This window comes from Leiobunum rupestre, chromosome 3 (genome assembly GCF_980474605.1).
Source record: "Leiobunum rupestre chromosome 3, qqLeiRupe1.1.hap1, whole genome shotgun sequence".
Classification (NCBI taxonomy): Eukaryota; Metazoa; Arthropoda; class Arachnida; order Opiliones; family Sclerosomatidae; genus Leiobunum; species Leiobunum rupestre.
The window spans coordinates 62,098,810-62,116,140 of record NC_143386.1 but is presented as its reverse complement, the minus strand read 5'-3'; the positions used below and the strand labels follow the sequence as shown (position 1 = coordinate 62,116,140).

The window sequence follows — 17,331 nt, the reverse complement described above, 5'->3', positions numbered from 1 at the left end:
TTGAAGCAGGATCTGGGGGAACTACAGAATTGGTATTGTTATTTATTTCTCAACCACGTTTTAACTAATTACGACTAATTTGAGGATTGGCAGATACTTTATTTTTGAGCAGTTTCTCGAAGGTTTCCCATCCCCGGGGTCTGAAGACCGCGGTATGATCGCCGCACCCGTTCCCCATTGTGTGCCGGACTGCGGGGCGGCGACTTTGATCGTGTCTCTTTGGCGGCGCCGGTATTTTCGAAATCGCCGGCCCCTTTGGAGGTTATCGCTTCTCGGCCTTTTGGCTAAGATCAAAGTGTAGTATCCTGATCGGGAAGGCGGAAGTCCAAGTCACGTTCAAAGACTTTATCTGCTACCAGAAAGCGGTAGATACCGGAATAATCATCGGCGAGAAACACCTCAACATCGTGGGCGTTGCCGATCCGGTGACTCAAGTCACAGTAAAAAATGCGCCTAGCTGGTGGGATCTCTCGTTCCTTAAAGCCAATCTTAAAAGCTATTGTGAAGTGATATCCGAGACGTGGGAGACCTTCCAACAAGGCCCTCTGAAGGATGTCCGAAACGGTAACCGCCGTCTTGAAGTCCGAATCAAGAGTCCAATCCCGAACCTGATGACCATCAGTGGACACCGAATCCAACTCGTTTATCAAGGCGTCCAACGCATGTGTTTTTATTGCCGCAAAGACAGTCATCAGGTTCGGGATTGCCCCAAGAAAAAGAACAAGGCTCATCAGACCACTCGGAACGCAAACTTCCAAGACCTGATTCCGCCAGCCAAAGAGTCCGAAAGTATACCCGCAGACGTTGGAGCTGACGCTAACACGGATGCTACTGACAACCAGGAAGTAATGGATGACGGATCAACGGGACCAGTCGACGATGACTGGCACTTAGCGTCAACAGAGTCCTCTCCCAAGACAAACGAAACCTCAGCCAAGGTCAAGCACTACTCCGACGTGGTCAAATCCCCACCACAACAAGCCGTACAACCTATACAGGAATTTTCCGAAGAAATCAAGTTTTTTAATCGCGAGTGGAATTTCGATACTCTCTCCTTAGAAGAACTAGAGGATTTCTGTCGTCGGGCCAAGGATTTGAAAGAAGCCCCTCCGGAAATGTTGGCCTGGGTTGATGAGGCACTAGGGAAGGCTCAAGCCAGGCTCCAGTGCCGATTTAAAAGACGACAGAGTACCACCGGTTCCAATGATCCCAAGAGGGGGAAAAAATAGGACGGTGGACATGGTGTAAATAAATTCTTAATTTTACACTTTTAAAGTTTAATTTCGTTTTTATCGAAATCATTTTCGTAGTTGATTTTAAAGATCATTTCTAGTTTTTATTTTTAATCTATATTTATGGCAAAATTTCTGTTTAAATGTAAAAAACCACTTACCTCTGGGTAACTTACCTTGCGATTCACTGTAACCTGAAAAAAAAAAAAAAAAAAAAAAAATAATAATAATGTTAAAATTATTTGTCTAAAAGGAAAAAAATAACAATACTCACCTGGATTCAGTTTAAAAAACGTAACTGGCTAACTGATTATAGTTTTTTTTTGACAAATACTATGTTCGCGATAATTTAATTTTTAATAACGCGGACATTTGTATATTTTTTGACTATGAATTTCAAATAAACAAATTCAGTATCTGTTCTTATCAGCTTAATATCTGATACGGGTCCCATCGGGGCCCAAGATATTAAACTTATTTTTGAACGGCGGCGGAGAGTTCGGGGCTTGCTCCACCTCCGCCACGGGTTGGCCTGGTATTGCAGTACCTCCAGGATCGGCCCACTTCCCTAAATAAATACAAAATAAAACACATATCTTACTTAGAAAATACTATTATAAATGTAATGGTACGGTAATTAAGCCCCTTGTATTAACATATTAGAGCCCTATGACCATGAAAAAATGGTACTATTTCCAGTTTCGTTTTAAGCTAAATATTTCCCGAATTGAGCTTGGCTTTGTAGTGTTTAAATAAAACAGCGTTAGATGTATTTTGTAGTTTTGAAATAAATCAGTATTTATTAACTTAAAAAGGTACATTTGCGTCATCTAGGAGAAATGAAACGACTAAAATCATAATTTTAAGGGCATCGCTCTTAATGTTTGTTTCCCTGTACGCAATTTATGAATTGGTATACACCCAAATTTCTTCAACGGAATAACAGTAATAAATGCAATTTCAAATTTAATCGAAATCACTAATATAATTTAAAAAAAATTATAATAAATAAAATACAAAAGTTTTGCCAGTTTCAATAATATTACCGCCATCTATCGGTATCTAGAACTGAGTATAAAAATTAGTATCGCACAAAAGTACGAATTTGTTCAATTACGATAAAATATAAGCGCGTGTCCAAACTAATGAAATTGGCTGCACTATTGGTATTTGAAAATATATTTACATTATTGAAACTGGCTCATTATAAGCGTAAAAATAATAATAACTAATCGTAGATGTCGCTAGCTCCACCGAAACGAGCGGATATTTACGAATTTCTGGGATAAAGTCATGGCAGCCGAGATAAATCGTACTCCCCCTTCTCCAACGAAACCGACTTATTGTAAGTTTGTTACTGTGAAATTTACCATATCGTAATAAGATTTGTATGCATATATGAGAAATTAAAATAAATATACGAAATCGAATCCTCGAGTTGTTTTAAATTTTAAATAAGCAATTATAATAACAGCAACGTTAAAAATAAAATTTGGTATTAATCTTGATAGTTAAAAATCTGTAACTAAACAGTTAATATTGACATCATCTCAGGATGACCACACATCTTATATTTCTTAAATTGTCCATGTTTTTCTATAATTATACTATATCCCCTATTAAACCTTGGACGAATAATTTGTCTGTAATTTCAAGTATTTATTAACTTCCTTTTATAAAAAGATACATACCCAAATTTCCACAACCGAATAACAGTAAAAATTCAATTTCAAATTTAATCCAAATCACTAATGAAATTTAAATGATAAAATATTAAATAAAATACAAAAGTTTATTCCACACCCACTTTGTACTTAAAATTTGCCAGTTTCAATAACATTACCGCCATCTATCGATTTCAAATATCTAGAACTGAATAAAGCAGTGCGTTCCTAAAATTAGTCTCGCGCCAAAGTACTACCTTGGCCAATTACGATAAAATATAAGCGCGTGTCAAAACTATTGAAGTTGGCTGCACTAGTGGTATTTGAAAATAAATTTACATTATTGAAACTGGCTCATTATAAGCGTAAAAATAATAACGATAAATTACAATTTTATCACAAAACCTTATTTAGAATGACTAATCGTAGATGTCGCTAGCTCCACCGAAACGAGCGGATATTTACGAATTTCTGGGATAAAGTCATGGCAGCCGAGATAAATCGTACTCTCCCTTCTCCAACGAAACCGACTTATTGTAAGTTTGTAACTGTGAAATTAACCATATCGTTATAAGATTTGTATGCACATATAAGAAATTAAAATCTAATATTCGAGTTGTTTTAAATTTTAAATAAGCAATTATAATAGCCGCAACGATAAAAATTTGGTATTAATCTTGATAGTTAAAAACTCTGTAACCAAACGTTGAATAGAATGTTAGTGAATATTGACATCATCTCAGGATGACCACACATCTTATACTTCTTAAATTTTCCATGTTTTTCTATAATTATACCAAGAATGTATTTATTTATACCTAGGGAGAATGTCTATGTCGAGACGGTTTTTAGCCTTTCTCTCAATCCACCCGTTGGTCCCCCCAGTACGCTTCTCCGCTTAAAATAAAACGAATAGTCCCGGTATTTCATTGGCTGCTTAAAATTTACGTCACCTAACGCGATGGAAATCAAACGCCGGTGACGTTTTGTCTTTCCCCCCGCGCGAGACGGGGGAAAGGCGTTCAACGTGCCCGGCGATTGATTTCCATCACTGGTAGAGGTCGGCGGAACAAATAAATTAACCGCCAAAATTTCAATTAATCATTAAAATTAGTATTATTTGATTTATACGAATAAATTATACGATTAAACAACGATTTAACATGCAAAATTAATCATTTTTTCGAATATTTCTGAATAATTCTCGGTTATGGATAAATATAAACAATCGTATAATTTCTTATTCAAACGCCGACCTCTAGTCACTGGTGCCGCGTCCGGAATCGGTCAAGCTACGGCCATCCACTGGGCCTTACCCAGATCGTACCTTTCTCTGGACAATCTTCATCCAGATAATCTCGAACAAACTTTTCAACGTGTCGAGTGACATAAAGCCGGAGTGGACACGCTGACCAATGTTAATTTGGTCAAGACAAATTTACTGGGAGATTCGACCCGAGTCAAAGTCCTGACCATTGAAGACTTTCTTATCGGTCGACTGTCCGAAGCCGAAGAAGTGTCCAAACCTATCACGGGGGTCAATCTTTTGGTGGATGGTGGTAAAGCTTTGAAATAATAGACACTTCAATAAATGCCGCTCTCTTTTTCTTTCCTCTCCTACGTGCATGCGCGAGCCACTGAATAAAATAGTCACGTGTTTATGTTAGTTTTATATGTGAGGCTAAAGTTGATTGCGCGTGCGCATTTTTTTCTTTCAGGATGCGCGTGCGAAATTGAGCGAGCCCTTCTATATTTAAATATTAAGCAGCGCGTTCTTTAAAATATAACACTTTAACAAGTATGTGTGGTTCTCTGTACACTGCCTTCTATAATACTAGGCCTAGAAGTAAGAAAACAAGATGTCACGGACATTTAAGTACACACAATCCCACTGATGTATTAACTTAATAAACCCAAGAGGAATGTTATCGGAAAAGAATTATTCGAGTTACCTGGTTTTGGAAATAAGGTAGCGAACAGAGACCGGACAGAGCCAGAGACCGGACAGAGCGCGTATCCCCCCCCCCCCCCCGCGTATTTCGTGTTTTTGCATGCTTATTGATATTATTATTAAGTGTTTAAGTATTTTATTGTTATTTGTATTGTTATTATTATTTTGGTTTATAATATATAAAACCGTTTGGACACCCGTACCTATATCATACCCCTAGACATTCTTGAACCCGGTTACTTAACGTTAAGGTTGTTTTTCTCGAGATTCCTTCTACTTTGCTAACGCTAGGGAAACCAATAGACACGTTGATACGTCATCAAGAAATTAGCGTTGCAGGTTTTATTTAAGTGTCTATTGCAGGCCTTTTTTTATTATAGTATTTTGGCCATTCAATAAATTTGTTTTATTTACTGAACAATAAAATTGTGGTAACTGGTGTTTACTTTACAATAACTTCTAGTTTATTCTTTATCGATTTTTGTTATCATGACTTGGCGCTATCAGCGTATCTACTGTTCTACTTAAAATATAATCAAAATTTCCCACTATCATTTCGCCTCGTTAACCTTCTGTAGGAGTTCTCGAAACTCCGATAAATTTATGCCAACGAATCAAATATGCCTAATCTGAAGAACAAAGTGGCTCTCATCACCGGAGCGGCTTCCGGAATTGGTCAAGCCACCGCCGTCCATTTCGCCTCTTTGGGCTGCTATGTGGCCTTGTCGGACCTCGATCAAAAAAAGTTGGACGCTACCGTCGCTCTGTGTCTTAAGGAAGGACTTACGGACCGCGATATCTTGACTCGCGCCGGTGATATAACCCTCTCCGATGTCCAAGAAGAACTGGTGAAGAAAACGGTGGACCATTTCGGACGACTGGACGTTTTGGTCAACTGCGCCGGAATCGCCAGGTTGAATCAAACCCTCGCATCGACTACGATGGTCGAATTGGACCAGATAATGGACGTCAATTTAAAGGCCGCGACACGAATGATTCAACTATCAACTCCGCATCTAAAGCTGACCAAAGGAAGCGTGGTCAACGTGTCCAGTCGCACGTCTATGTTTCCGGAAACTTTCAGTTTACCCTACTGCCTATCCAAAGCGGCGGTTGACCAGCTGACCCGATTCGCCGCCATCGAACTGGCCCCCTTCGAGATCAGGGTCAATTCGGTTAACCCGGGAGTAGTCAGGACCAACATCATTCAGAATATTCCGGGTACCAATCCGGACGTGGTTAAAGACATGGAGGAGCAATCGGCCAAATTGGGATTGCTGGCCAGGGTGGCTGACCCTGTGGAGATAGCTAAACCCATTGCCTTTCTGGCATCCGATGACGCCTCGTTTATCACTGGTATTCACATGATTGTCGACGGTGGTCGGGCGACTGCTAAATCGTAAATTGTATTCTTTAAATGGATTCGATTGCTATATGACAAAACGCGTTGAGTATACTGCTATGTTATTATAAATACACGTTTTTAATAATTATATTTCGCTTTTGCTTAATTACCGTAACTAAATTAATGGTCAAACTAAAGTTTTTTATTTAATGAAAAATTGATACTTCAATTAACTATTAAACCACATTTCGTATTTTTGACCGTTAAATTAACGGTGAAAATACAATGTTTTTCTACTGTAATACAACACTAAATAAAAATGTAAAATAGATTAATAAAAAATTGCCAGTCTCGTTGAATAGCTAGTTTCAAACTTTCAATTTTATATTATTGTTCAATACATGCAGTGACCGATTAACCCAATAGCCTATGGCTTAAACTAACTAAAATGTTATGTATTTTTACCGTAAAATCCACATAAAATAATAATAATAATCAGCTAGGCTAATACCCAAGGCACCACCTTAGGCACAAGTCATCGAGCGACTTTTAATGCCTTTAAATAGGTGATAGAACGTTAGATATTTAGTAGTAATTCAGTCATTTTAAATGTTTCCTTGTCGTAAATTTTGTTTTAAAGGGCAACGCAAGTGAGCTGGCATTTGTGTGAATATGTATGCAAAGTGCGAAATTTACGGTAAACTCTGCGTGGTCTCGATAGTACCGAGTGGGGGTGGAGGGGGTTAAAAAGCACGTTGCTTTTTCTTTTTTTGCCACAGAGCTTGCGTTGCCCTTTAATATAGCTAAGAATTTTATTGGTAATTTTATTTTGACCGTAAAAATTACGAAAATTTCTAAAGCCGGGTTTTCATGGACGCTTTTAGCTTGAAAAGTTTGGCTTGAGCAAGAAATAGTTTAAAGTTCGCGCTCACGCTGCAATCGCTTCTGTTTTTAAGAACGCTTGTGTTTTGCACTTGGAGCGTGCGGGTGTGAAAATAGATTGGAACACGCTTCTAGCGCCGATCAAAACCAACTAGATATTTTTACGCCCAAGCGAAAATTTCGCGCGTGACGTCGGTCCATGTGACTTCAGCCAGCCAATGGTTATGTAGTATGTGCTAGTGTTGGTACCGAGGCTTATCACACTATTGTACGCTGTTCGAAACAAATAACAATGAGTTCAACCACAACCAAATTAACCAAAAAGCAACAAAAATAAATAGAAAAAGAAGAGAAAACAACAAAGGGAAATAGAAGTGAAGAACAATTTTATAAGCCATGTAAAGGATAACCCAATAATTTGGAACCGAAAATTAAAAGAACACCGAGACAGAGATGCAGTGAATGTTGCATTTATAGAGTTGAGCAAAATTATGTAAATAGGGTGCACCTACCATCGTTTTGTTTTACACCTTCTTTTATTTTTTTTGCCTTAATAATTACTAAAAGTTTAAGTAATAACATTTTTTTCTTAATCAAAAGACGTCCGCGATTCGGAGCCGCCATATTTATTTAACGCGGCAGCCGCCAGCTCAAACGGCACGCTAGAAATATCTTGCATCGTGAAAACGCGAAGCGCTTTCCTTGCAGCTTGAGCGCGAAATATAAAATAAAGTATACGCTTCCCACAAAATGGAAAAATCTCAATCTTTTCTTTTTCAAGCTACAAGCGTCCATGAAAACCCGGCTTTAGTGTACTTGGCTTGAAATAGGTCTTCAAGGTTAGCAACATGAAGGGAAGTCGCTAGCCTTGAAAAAGGAATATATCGGTTGAAAGCCTCGCTATCAGCGAGTAAAGGGGCCTTTCAAATCGAGAATCTTTCTCAATCTCAATATCTCCATTCTGCTTTTCGCATTCCAATCAGTTTTATAATAATGCCTCTTACCGTGGCAATTCGTTTTTTACACAATTATTTCACTGTGCCAAGTTTTCATTTGGGCGACTTTTTCAAAATTCGCTAGCGCTCTCTAGCATATCTTAATTGAACGATGCCTAATCTGAAGAACATTTATAAAAGTGTTAGTGTGGGCAATAACCATAAAAGTACCAAAACCTCAGTTACTTTTACTAGGGAAAGTAATCAAAAATCCTCATTTTTAAGAGCAGGATTTAACTAATAATTTTACAAATAGTAAAAGTCAGTTGCAAATTGGTCAGAAATATAGGTATGATATAGAAATAATTTTTCGAAAACATTTATAGAAGTGCTAGTCTGTGAATGTTTCATAAATCCCGTTGATTTAACAAGGGATGAAGACCAAAAACCCCCTTTTTAAGAGCAGAATTTGACTAATTACTTTATAAATAGCCACAATGAGTCTGAAATAGGTCAGAAATAGAGGTATGTTTTAGAAATGATTTTTAAAAAACATTTATAAAAGTGTTAGTGCAGGCGCGTACACAGCTGCCAAAACTCGGGGGCGCTCAAATTCGTTTTGGGGGTGCCAATGCCTTGATTTTTGATGAGCTGGTTCAATATTTCTACAATGAAAAAGTTTTTCTGATGCAGTGAGACGCGCGTAAGCAATTTTCAAAAACTATAGTAAAATGGTTTCAAATATCTACTGATATGTTTTTGAAAAATAATTTCTATATCATACCTCTATTTCTGACCTATTCCAGACTCATTGTGGCTATTTATAAAATAATAAGTCAAATCTTGCTCTTAAAAAGGAGGTTTTTGGTCTACATCCCTTGTTAAATATACGGGTTTTACGAAACATTTATGAAACTTTCACAGACTAGCACTTTTATGGATATTTCCCACACTAACTCTTTTATAAATTTAAAAAAAATTCATTCAGTACCATACTATGGTACTGATTTGATTTTTAACAAATTTTAAAAGTGTTAGTGTGGGAATTACCCATAAACTGTGTTTCAAGACTCGGGCAGTTTCATCGCAAAGAGGCCACTAACCAATTGAAATATTTCAATCAAATTATTTTTCTTTTAAGCTATGTAGTAGAAATTACACCTTTGAATGTTTCAACTTAAAATTTTCAACTGGTAAAATGACTTGGAGTTAGTAATATATTTTAATTAACCCAATGGCTGTAAATTTGGTTATGCGAAAGTGAATTTTTTTACTAAACTTCATATTCTAAGTGACCTATTAAATATGAAAATTAATTTATATATACAAAGTCTATCAGGTTTAATAGATTAAATTTTTTAGTATGTATGAGTAAATAAATTTAAGAGACTTATACGGTTTTAAATATTTTTATTTATAAATATATTCCTCCTTCTTCACGGATTTTTACAAGTTTGACGATATAATGGTAAAACTTTGGGACGAAAAAACATTTGTGCGCTTTATACATATAATAGTTACAAGTTTTACCATTATATCGTAACTTTTAAAAATCCCTGAAGAAGGAGGAAGAGTTCCTCCGAAACGTTGGATGTTATAAATATATTGTGAATTTAAAACCGTTTAAGTCTTTTTAAATTTAGTTTTTTCACAATGTGCTTCTCTTCACTTCTATGAGTAATTAGATTGGCTATAAATCTCTTTGCGTTGACCACTTGGGCAGTTTATCCCAAAGAGGTCATAAACAAAGAAATATTTTTGTATTAGAAATTACACCGTTGAATTACTTACTACCAAGTAGCGAATGTGTTTTTTGTTCGATATAGTGTACTTTACATCGTACTTCTAACTTTCTTGAAAACCATCAGATATTCAGCCCAATTCGCTACTGAGCTTACAAAAAAAAAGCATTTGCAACTACAAAAATTAAATTTTTCCCAATGGTTGGATAATATATTTCATCTATGATTTTAAGTTAATTTGGTTATGGTAGATTGTCATATTCAATTATTTTAAGAAGACCATACGTCTAATTTCACGATCTAGGCGTAATTGGTATATGGAATAGTTTACTTAAACATATATTATAGAACGCAATCTGCTTGTGCAATTGTGCATAGGTCTATTTATTATTATTACTACTTTTTGTTACTCTGAACTTAAGCAACACTTAAGCCTAACACTTTGAAGCATGAATGTATAGGCAAAACTAAATATTTATAGGCTTATTGGGGAAATAACCTTGAATGGACCTGTCTATGGATGACTTTTACCCTAAATATTTATTATGAAGATGCTGCACAATATTGTCTTTAAACTAATTATCTTCACCATAGAGTATACTCTATGTCTTCACCGTATAATTGAAAAAGTAATAATGAATGATATCAACATTCACTCACTCGAAAAAACGCTGCTTTCGCGCGAAAAATATGGCGTCGCGCGACGTCATAATTAATTTTCCCTCGAATTTTCTAAATTTTTTTAACATTTTGGGTTAGACTTTTCGACCCAGTTTTTTGACACAGAACAAAATGTAAGAAAACCCATAACCCAAAACTAGTCAATTTTAGCCATTTCTGGGTTAAAACTAAAACGACCCAAAATATTTAACCCAACTGTTTTAAGAGTGTACTGTACAATAACTTCGAGTTTATTCTTTATCGATTTTTGTTATCCTTCAGATAGTTAACATATATCTCATATATGTTTTTTGGACACTTAAAGTTCCTTAAACCGTGTTGTATTGATTAGGCAACGGGCTTTGAGGTGGCTTGTTGGTTATCTTACCTCCACAATGCCAAAAAAGCGCCAAACTAAAACTATGACAACACGTGATAACGTTAATTCCAATGGTTGGGTTTGTTGCGATGACTGTCACAGATGGGACCTTTTCGAGAACTCTACTCTTTTTGGCTCAATTGAATATGAAGATATAATCGACTCCACTGTTTTTTCTTGCCGACTTTGTACCATCTCTGCTAAGCAAACAGTACTCGAAAATGAACTCAAACTCATCAAGGCGGATGCTGGCTCTCTTCGCAACTCTGAATCCTCTTCCACGGCTCAGCTCATTGCGCTTGACACTGCTCTACAACTCACCAAGACAGAAATATCTAGCTGCGTCTCTGCAGTTTCGGATCTGCAATCCAAGCTTCTAGACATAGAATCTTCACGAGTTACAGAATTCGGCAAACTCTCTATTCAACTTTCTTCTGATACCTCTAGTATCAAATCGGATCTCGACGCCCAGTTCCGTGTATTTACAAGCAAACTCTCGGATGATTCTTCAAAACTTAAATCTGATCTTGATTCTCACATTCTCAACCTTACAAAAAAACTCTCCGCGGACTCAACTAGTATACGTTCCGACGTGGATTCTACGCTTCAAGTTTTCTCGCAAAAATTAGACCTCCAAACTTCCACTATTGCTAATAGTGTTTTTGACAAACTAAACCCTATCTTACAACAGAGGGAATTGTCCTATTTTAACAAGATTGAAGAAACGTTTTGCTCTTCCGCCAAAGTTGAAGAACTTCTCTCTGAAGCAAAGTCTTCATTTTCTTCCAGAATTGAGACTGCCTGTGCGGAATCTGTCTCCACTATCTCTCGACGTAACAATGTGCTATTGTTTGGATTTACGGAATCTTCTCCTGAGGATGATCACAGAGTAATTTCTGACTTTCTATCTGGCTGTGGCATTCCCAGCTTTGTCCGACTCTTTAGGTTGGGTAGGGTCTTACCTCCCACCGGTGCTCGCCCTCGTCCCATCAAAGTTGTACTGGGGTTTCCCCATCAAAAATCTAAACTCTTCAACTATATACGGCAACAGCGTCTCTTGGATGGTAACTTTCCCTACTCTGCGCGTGATGACTTCACCCCTCTTCTGCGTGGTCGTTATGCCAAGGCCAGAAAGGAACTCGACGCTAAAATCAACTCTGGCGATCAAGGATGGGTGATCCGTAACTTCAAAGTTGTGAAAGCTTTCCAACCCCGTTCACCTCGTGATACCCAGAGCTCTCGGCCAATCCTCGGGGATTACTTACCTCTTCCACCCCATCAAATGTTGCCTCACTCCCCCACTGCTACTCATTTTACCCACCCCGTCCAGTCCTCTAGATCTTCCACTGCTACCGGTGCTATCCCTAAGACTCCTTGTCCCACTCTACCTCTTCGTCTTCGTGGCCCTACTCCTTGGTTTAACTCGCATGACCAGGGCCATACCGAATTACCCCGTTTCCCCTCCCCCAGCCGAAATGCATTCTTTTTCTCAGCCCCCCCCCCCCCGGTTTTTCTAACCTCTACAGTTCGGCCACTTCAGCTCCCAATAACTTTACAAATGGTGCGAACGCTTTCAAAGCCCTCAACTCTACCATCAACAGCCCTTTCTTTAATGAACACTCTTAACGTACTAGCCAAAAACTTTCCCCCATCCAGTGCAACCTACTCTCGCTCTATTATTAGCGAACTCAACTCAATTTCCCCTGCACCCGTTGATCAGAATTCATTATCGGCTCAACCGGACTACTCTACTACTTCCACTGTCCTTCTCATCAATGCTGCTGGACTTTCTCGTTATAAACTTGACGAACTTACTAACATTATTTCTAACAACAAAGTTTCTCTCGTAGCTATTACTGAAACCTGGTGGAATTGTGATATCTCTGACTCTGAACTTAGAATCCCCGGATTCTCTATTTTTCGTTTTGATCGTAAGCGTGATCCCCGTGGCGGTGCTCGGAATCCCCATGGGGGCACCGCTCTCTATGTACTCGACACCCTACGTGTTCGACCTTTTAGTCTTAATATTATTGGTATAGATTGTATTACTGGAACCGACCACCACGGTGTTGAAGCTGTTGCGGTGCAAATTATTACCTCAACCTTGAGTACTGTGGTTTGTGTATTATACCGCTCAAACAATGCCAACTACTCAAACAACTCTTATATTCTCTCCTTAATTAATGCACTTTGTTCCCACTGTGATTCTAATCGTCTTGCCCTACTTCTCCTTGGCGACTTTAACTACCCTTTTATTGACTGGTGTAACTCTATTCCGGCAATCGGTGCCAATGCCCAAACCAAACATTTTCTTGACTGTATTAATGAAAATTCTCTTACTCAATTTGTTTTGTCTCCCACTAGAAATGGCGGCGCAATGTGTCGCGACAATATTCTCGACCTGATTTTATCATCAGACCCCGACCTTGTTTCTCATGTTAAAACCCTTCCCCCTCTTGGCTCTAGTGATCATTCGGTACTTAGTTTTTCCTTTGCCGTAGCTTGCGATTCCCCCGTTTTCCGCCCCAAGCCTAATTTCTTCAAGGGTGATTACTTGTCGCTAAATGCTTTTTTCTCGGAAATAGACTGGTCTCTCCTGATTTCTAGTGATTCTATAACTGACTCTTGGGCCTCTTTTCACTCTATTGTCCAAGCTGCCATCTCCTCTTTTATCCCTGTCACCCGTCCTAAACGCAGATCCATTCTCCCACGTCGTACCGCCCTGAGCCGTAAGACTAAATCCCAAGCGTGGCATCGTTTATCCTTATCGAAAAAACGTGCAGCTACCCTGCCCATTATCTCACGTCATCTAGACGCGTATCGCAAAGCCCGCAATGGCCACTCTAATCATTTGCGCAAACTAAGGCGGAAGTCTGAAGCGGCTCTCTCTAATCTCATCGCGGTAAACCCAAAATCGTTTTACTCTCATATTAACAAATTCCGTGTGATGCGCCTAAAACTTTTTGAAATTCAGAAACCTAACGGTACGTTTACAGTTACTCCTAAAGAGGCTGCCAATGTATTCAACAATTATTTTGCTACTGCCGTCCATCCTCAACCGTTCATTGCTAGCTCCCCTCCCATCCCCCCACCGGCTACTTTCGATAGATTTAGCTGTGAACCAACAGATATTCTTTTCTTACTCGGCAAACTTAAAATTGACAAATCCCCTGGCTCTGATGGTATTCATCCACTTCTTCTTCGTAATTGCGTTCAGTATCTCGCTTTTCCCCTCTACTTGCTTATCTCCTTTTCCTTTTCTAGTTGTACCCTTCCTCCTTCCTGGAAGGAAGCCAATGTCACGCCTATTCATAAAAAGGGTTCCCGTTCCCTCGCCCAAAACTTTCGTCTATAGTGTATTAAACCAGGTACCTAAATTACCGGAATACCTTGTCTTTGATCAGCTTAGTCTTTTTCTTCACTCCACCAACTTCTTTGCTAATGCTCAACATGGTTTTCTCCCGAAGCGCTCTTGCCTATCTAATCTCATTTCCGCTACTAATCACTGGTCAATTTGGCTTGATCAGGGCTTTAGCGTTGATGTGATTTTTCTCGACTTCGCTAAAGCCTTTGATTCCCTCCCCCACGCTGCCATCCTCTCTGCTCTGCGTGATGCTGGAGTTTGTGGCGATGCGCTTGCTTGGATCACAAACTATCTATCCAACCGCCGACAACGCGTTGTGATTCATGGTGAGGAGTCAGATTGGTCGGCTATTCACTCGGGGGTTCCCCAGGGCTCAATTCTTGGACCCCTGCTTTTTAATGTACTAATTAACTTTATCCCTCAAGCTGGTCGCGAGGCTTTCGTTTCCCTTTTCGCTGACGACACTAAATTGTATATGTGCCTCAAACTGCAATCAGATCTTGATGCTGTTGTCTCTTGGGCTACCTCTAAGGGTCTCCTTCAATACTGACAAATGCTCCGTTTTAGACCTTGGTAAATCTAATCCAAATATTGTCTACAGCATTAATGGTGCCCCAATTAAAACCACGCTCTCAGAGCGTGATCTTGGTGTTAAGGTTGATCCCTCGTTGCGTTTTTCTAATCAAGTTAACAAAGTGTCTAAAAAAATTCGTTCTACCACTGGTGTAATCCGTCGTAACCTACTCTTTCGCTCCCCCAAAACTATCCAGACTCTCTATAACTCCCTGGTACTTCCCCACTTGGATTTCTGCTCCCCAGTCTGGAAACCCCACCTTCAATCAGACATACTTGCCCTCCAGAAAGCTCAAAATTCTTTTACTAAACTCTCCCACAAAATTTCTCGTCTCCCTGCCACCACTCGCCTGCGTTTGCTTCGTATCGACCCTGTTCACCTGCGTCATCATATTAACAATCTCTGCATGCTCCACGACTTTTTCTACAACAACTTATTGCTAAACTTTTCTTATTTCTTTTCCGTTAACCTAACTCGTACCCGCGGTCACACCCTAAAGCTAGCCAAGCCTAGAGTCTCTTCCTCTCAACGACAAAATCATTTTTCTTGTGGGGTCATAAATGATTGGAAAACTTGTTGAGGTTAACGGTAATAGTTAGTGTAGGGAGCTGTTGGCTCGATCACGTGGCATGCAGGGCTTGCCACCACCCTCCTACGCAGTGTAACCCGGCCACCTGAATTAAAAGGCTTCAAAAGTCGCTTGATGACTTAGGCCTAGGGTGGTGCCTTGGGTATTAGCCTAGCTGATTATTATTATTATTATGATATCGTATCAATACCTAATAGACACACATTTCGCCGCCAAGTCTCTGACCATTTACGTAAAATATTCACCCCTAAATTTGTTATATGAATTTTAATTTAGTCTATACAATTTGCTCCTATAGTCTCTAATATTAAGTGTGTTTTCCTATGTTTTTCATTACATTTTGTCCTTAGTCAATGCTTCATAATTGAAATGTTTATAACTTTTTTTTTTAACTATTTCCATAAAAGTTCTCAACTAAATTTGTTATATGGTTTAATTTAGTCTATTTGCTCTTTATACTAGCTTATTCTTAATCGCACAATTTACCATTACTATTTAATTGTTATATTCATTGCTTCTCATTTGAATTAATTATAACTTTTTTTTCTCGTTATTGTTTTTTTTTCTTCTGTTCCACCTTTACTCTGTAATCTGTTTTTGATGCTCAAAAAGAAGTCCTACTGGTGGCTTATTGAGCAGATTTAAATAAATAAATAAATAATATCAGACTGGTGTGACAATTATTTGCCTTGTTATCCCTGATGCGGTTCACCATATTGGTAAGACAGTGAAACGTGTAGCGACTGTCTAAACCCATATTGCTTTTCGCTAAGCAATTTGTTGCTGTGTAGAAAGTAATACAGCCTTCTTGACAACAGCTTATCAAGCACCTTCCCTACCACAGGAAGTAGCGAGATTGGCCTGTAGGCCTTAGCGTCCTGCCCGTCTCTGCCTTCTTTATAAAGAAAAACTAACTTAGCATCCTTCCAAAGCTTTGGGAAGTATCCCATGCTGAGGCAAGTGTTGAAAAGCCGGACAAACAACGCTGGGCAAGCTAAGAAAACGATCTTGAAAAGCTCAATGGTAATACCATCCTCACCAGGAGCCTTGCCCCTTTTAAAAGAGTTGATAGTCTCCAAGACCTCATCACTCGTAAACGGTTCATCGTTCTGACTCATGAAGTCTTCGTGCAATGACTCCCTTATTGTCGTATGAACCTCCTCATCATCCTCTGTTTTCATTATAACAGAGTTTATATTTATATAACACCTTATATGGGAAGGCTATATCTGCCGAGTCATACTAGCAGCTCTTGACCACAATGAAAATGTATATCGATCTCCTCGAAAGAATAAAACAACGGGTGATATAATGTATAACATTCTTATAGGTAAATAAATTGAAAAAATTTTAAAACCTATTATTATTTAGGTATGAACGACGCTACTCAAAAGTTAGCTATCAGTGGTGTGCTAGGAAATTGAATCATAGATTTATGACAAATTTGGTTGAAATGATTTGCGAAGAAGAAGGAAAAGATTCATTAACTATCTGTAACAGGATAGAAGTTAACCCAAGAAGTATCAAACCAAACATTGCACCTACTGAATGCCCCAGAAAGATTGAGCTAATTGAAAAGCATATTAGTAAATTTAATGGTAACAAACAAACTAATTTTTCCTATTTGTGATAAAATGTTTATTTATTTACAATATGCCATATTCTTGAAATCCCCTGTAAATTCCATTAGCTGAAGGAAACTCGTCCCTTATTGCCCACACCACACATGCGGGAATGATGACTCTGTTACCTTGGCCCAATCGACCACAACGCCAGTGAATGAAACTTTTATATGATTCATGGCGAAACACTTTGTTCGTAAAACCTTCATCAACTTGTACCTGATCTTGTCTAGCCAGAATTAATATTTCTAGAACATCCCTTTCCAGAAGAAGTGGTCGAAATCGTTGGTGCTCAGTTATACAACCGGTGTTCCTATTTCGTGTGCAACACTCTCTCTTTATAGGCTGCTCTTGATATCGGCATTTGGTGCATAAGCACCAATCTGGAACTT

General features: G+C 38.6%; 1 non-coding gene across 1 annotated transcript; it reads left to right on the top strand.

Moving 5' to 3' along the window:
- Positions 1–1,608: 1,608 nt before the first annotated feature.
- LOC149954147 (U2 spliceosomal RNA) lies at positions 1,609–1,801 on the top strand. Its single transcript, XR_016480160.1, has one exon. It is a non-coding gene; the product is annotated as a U2 spliceosomal RNA (small nuclear RNA).
- The last annotated feature ends 15,530 nt before the right edge of the window (positions 1,802–17,331 follow it).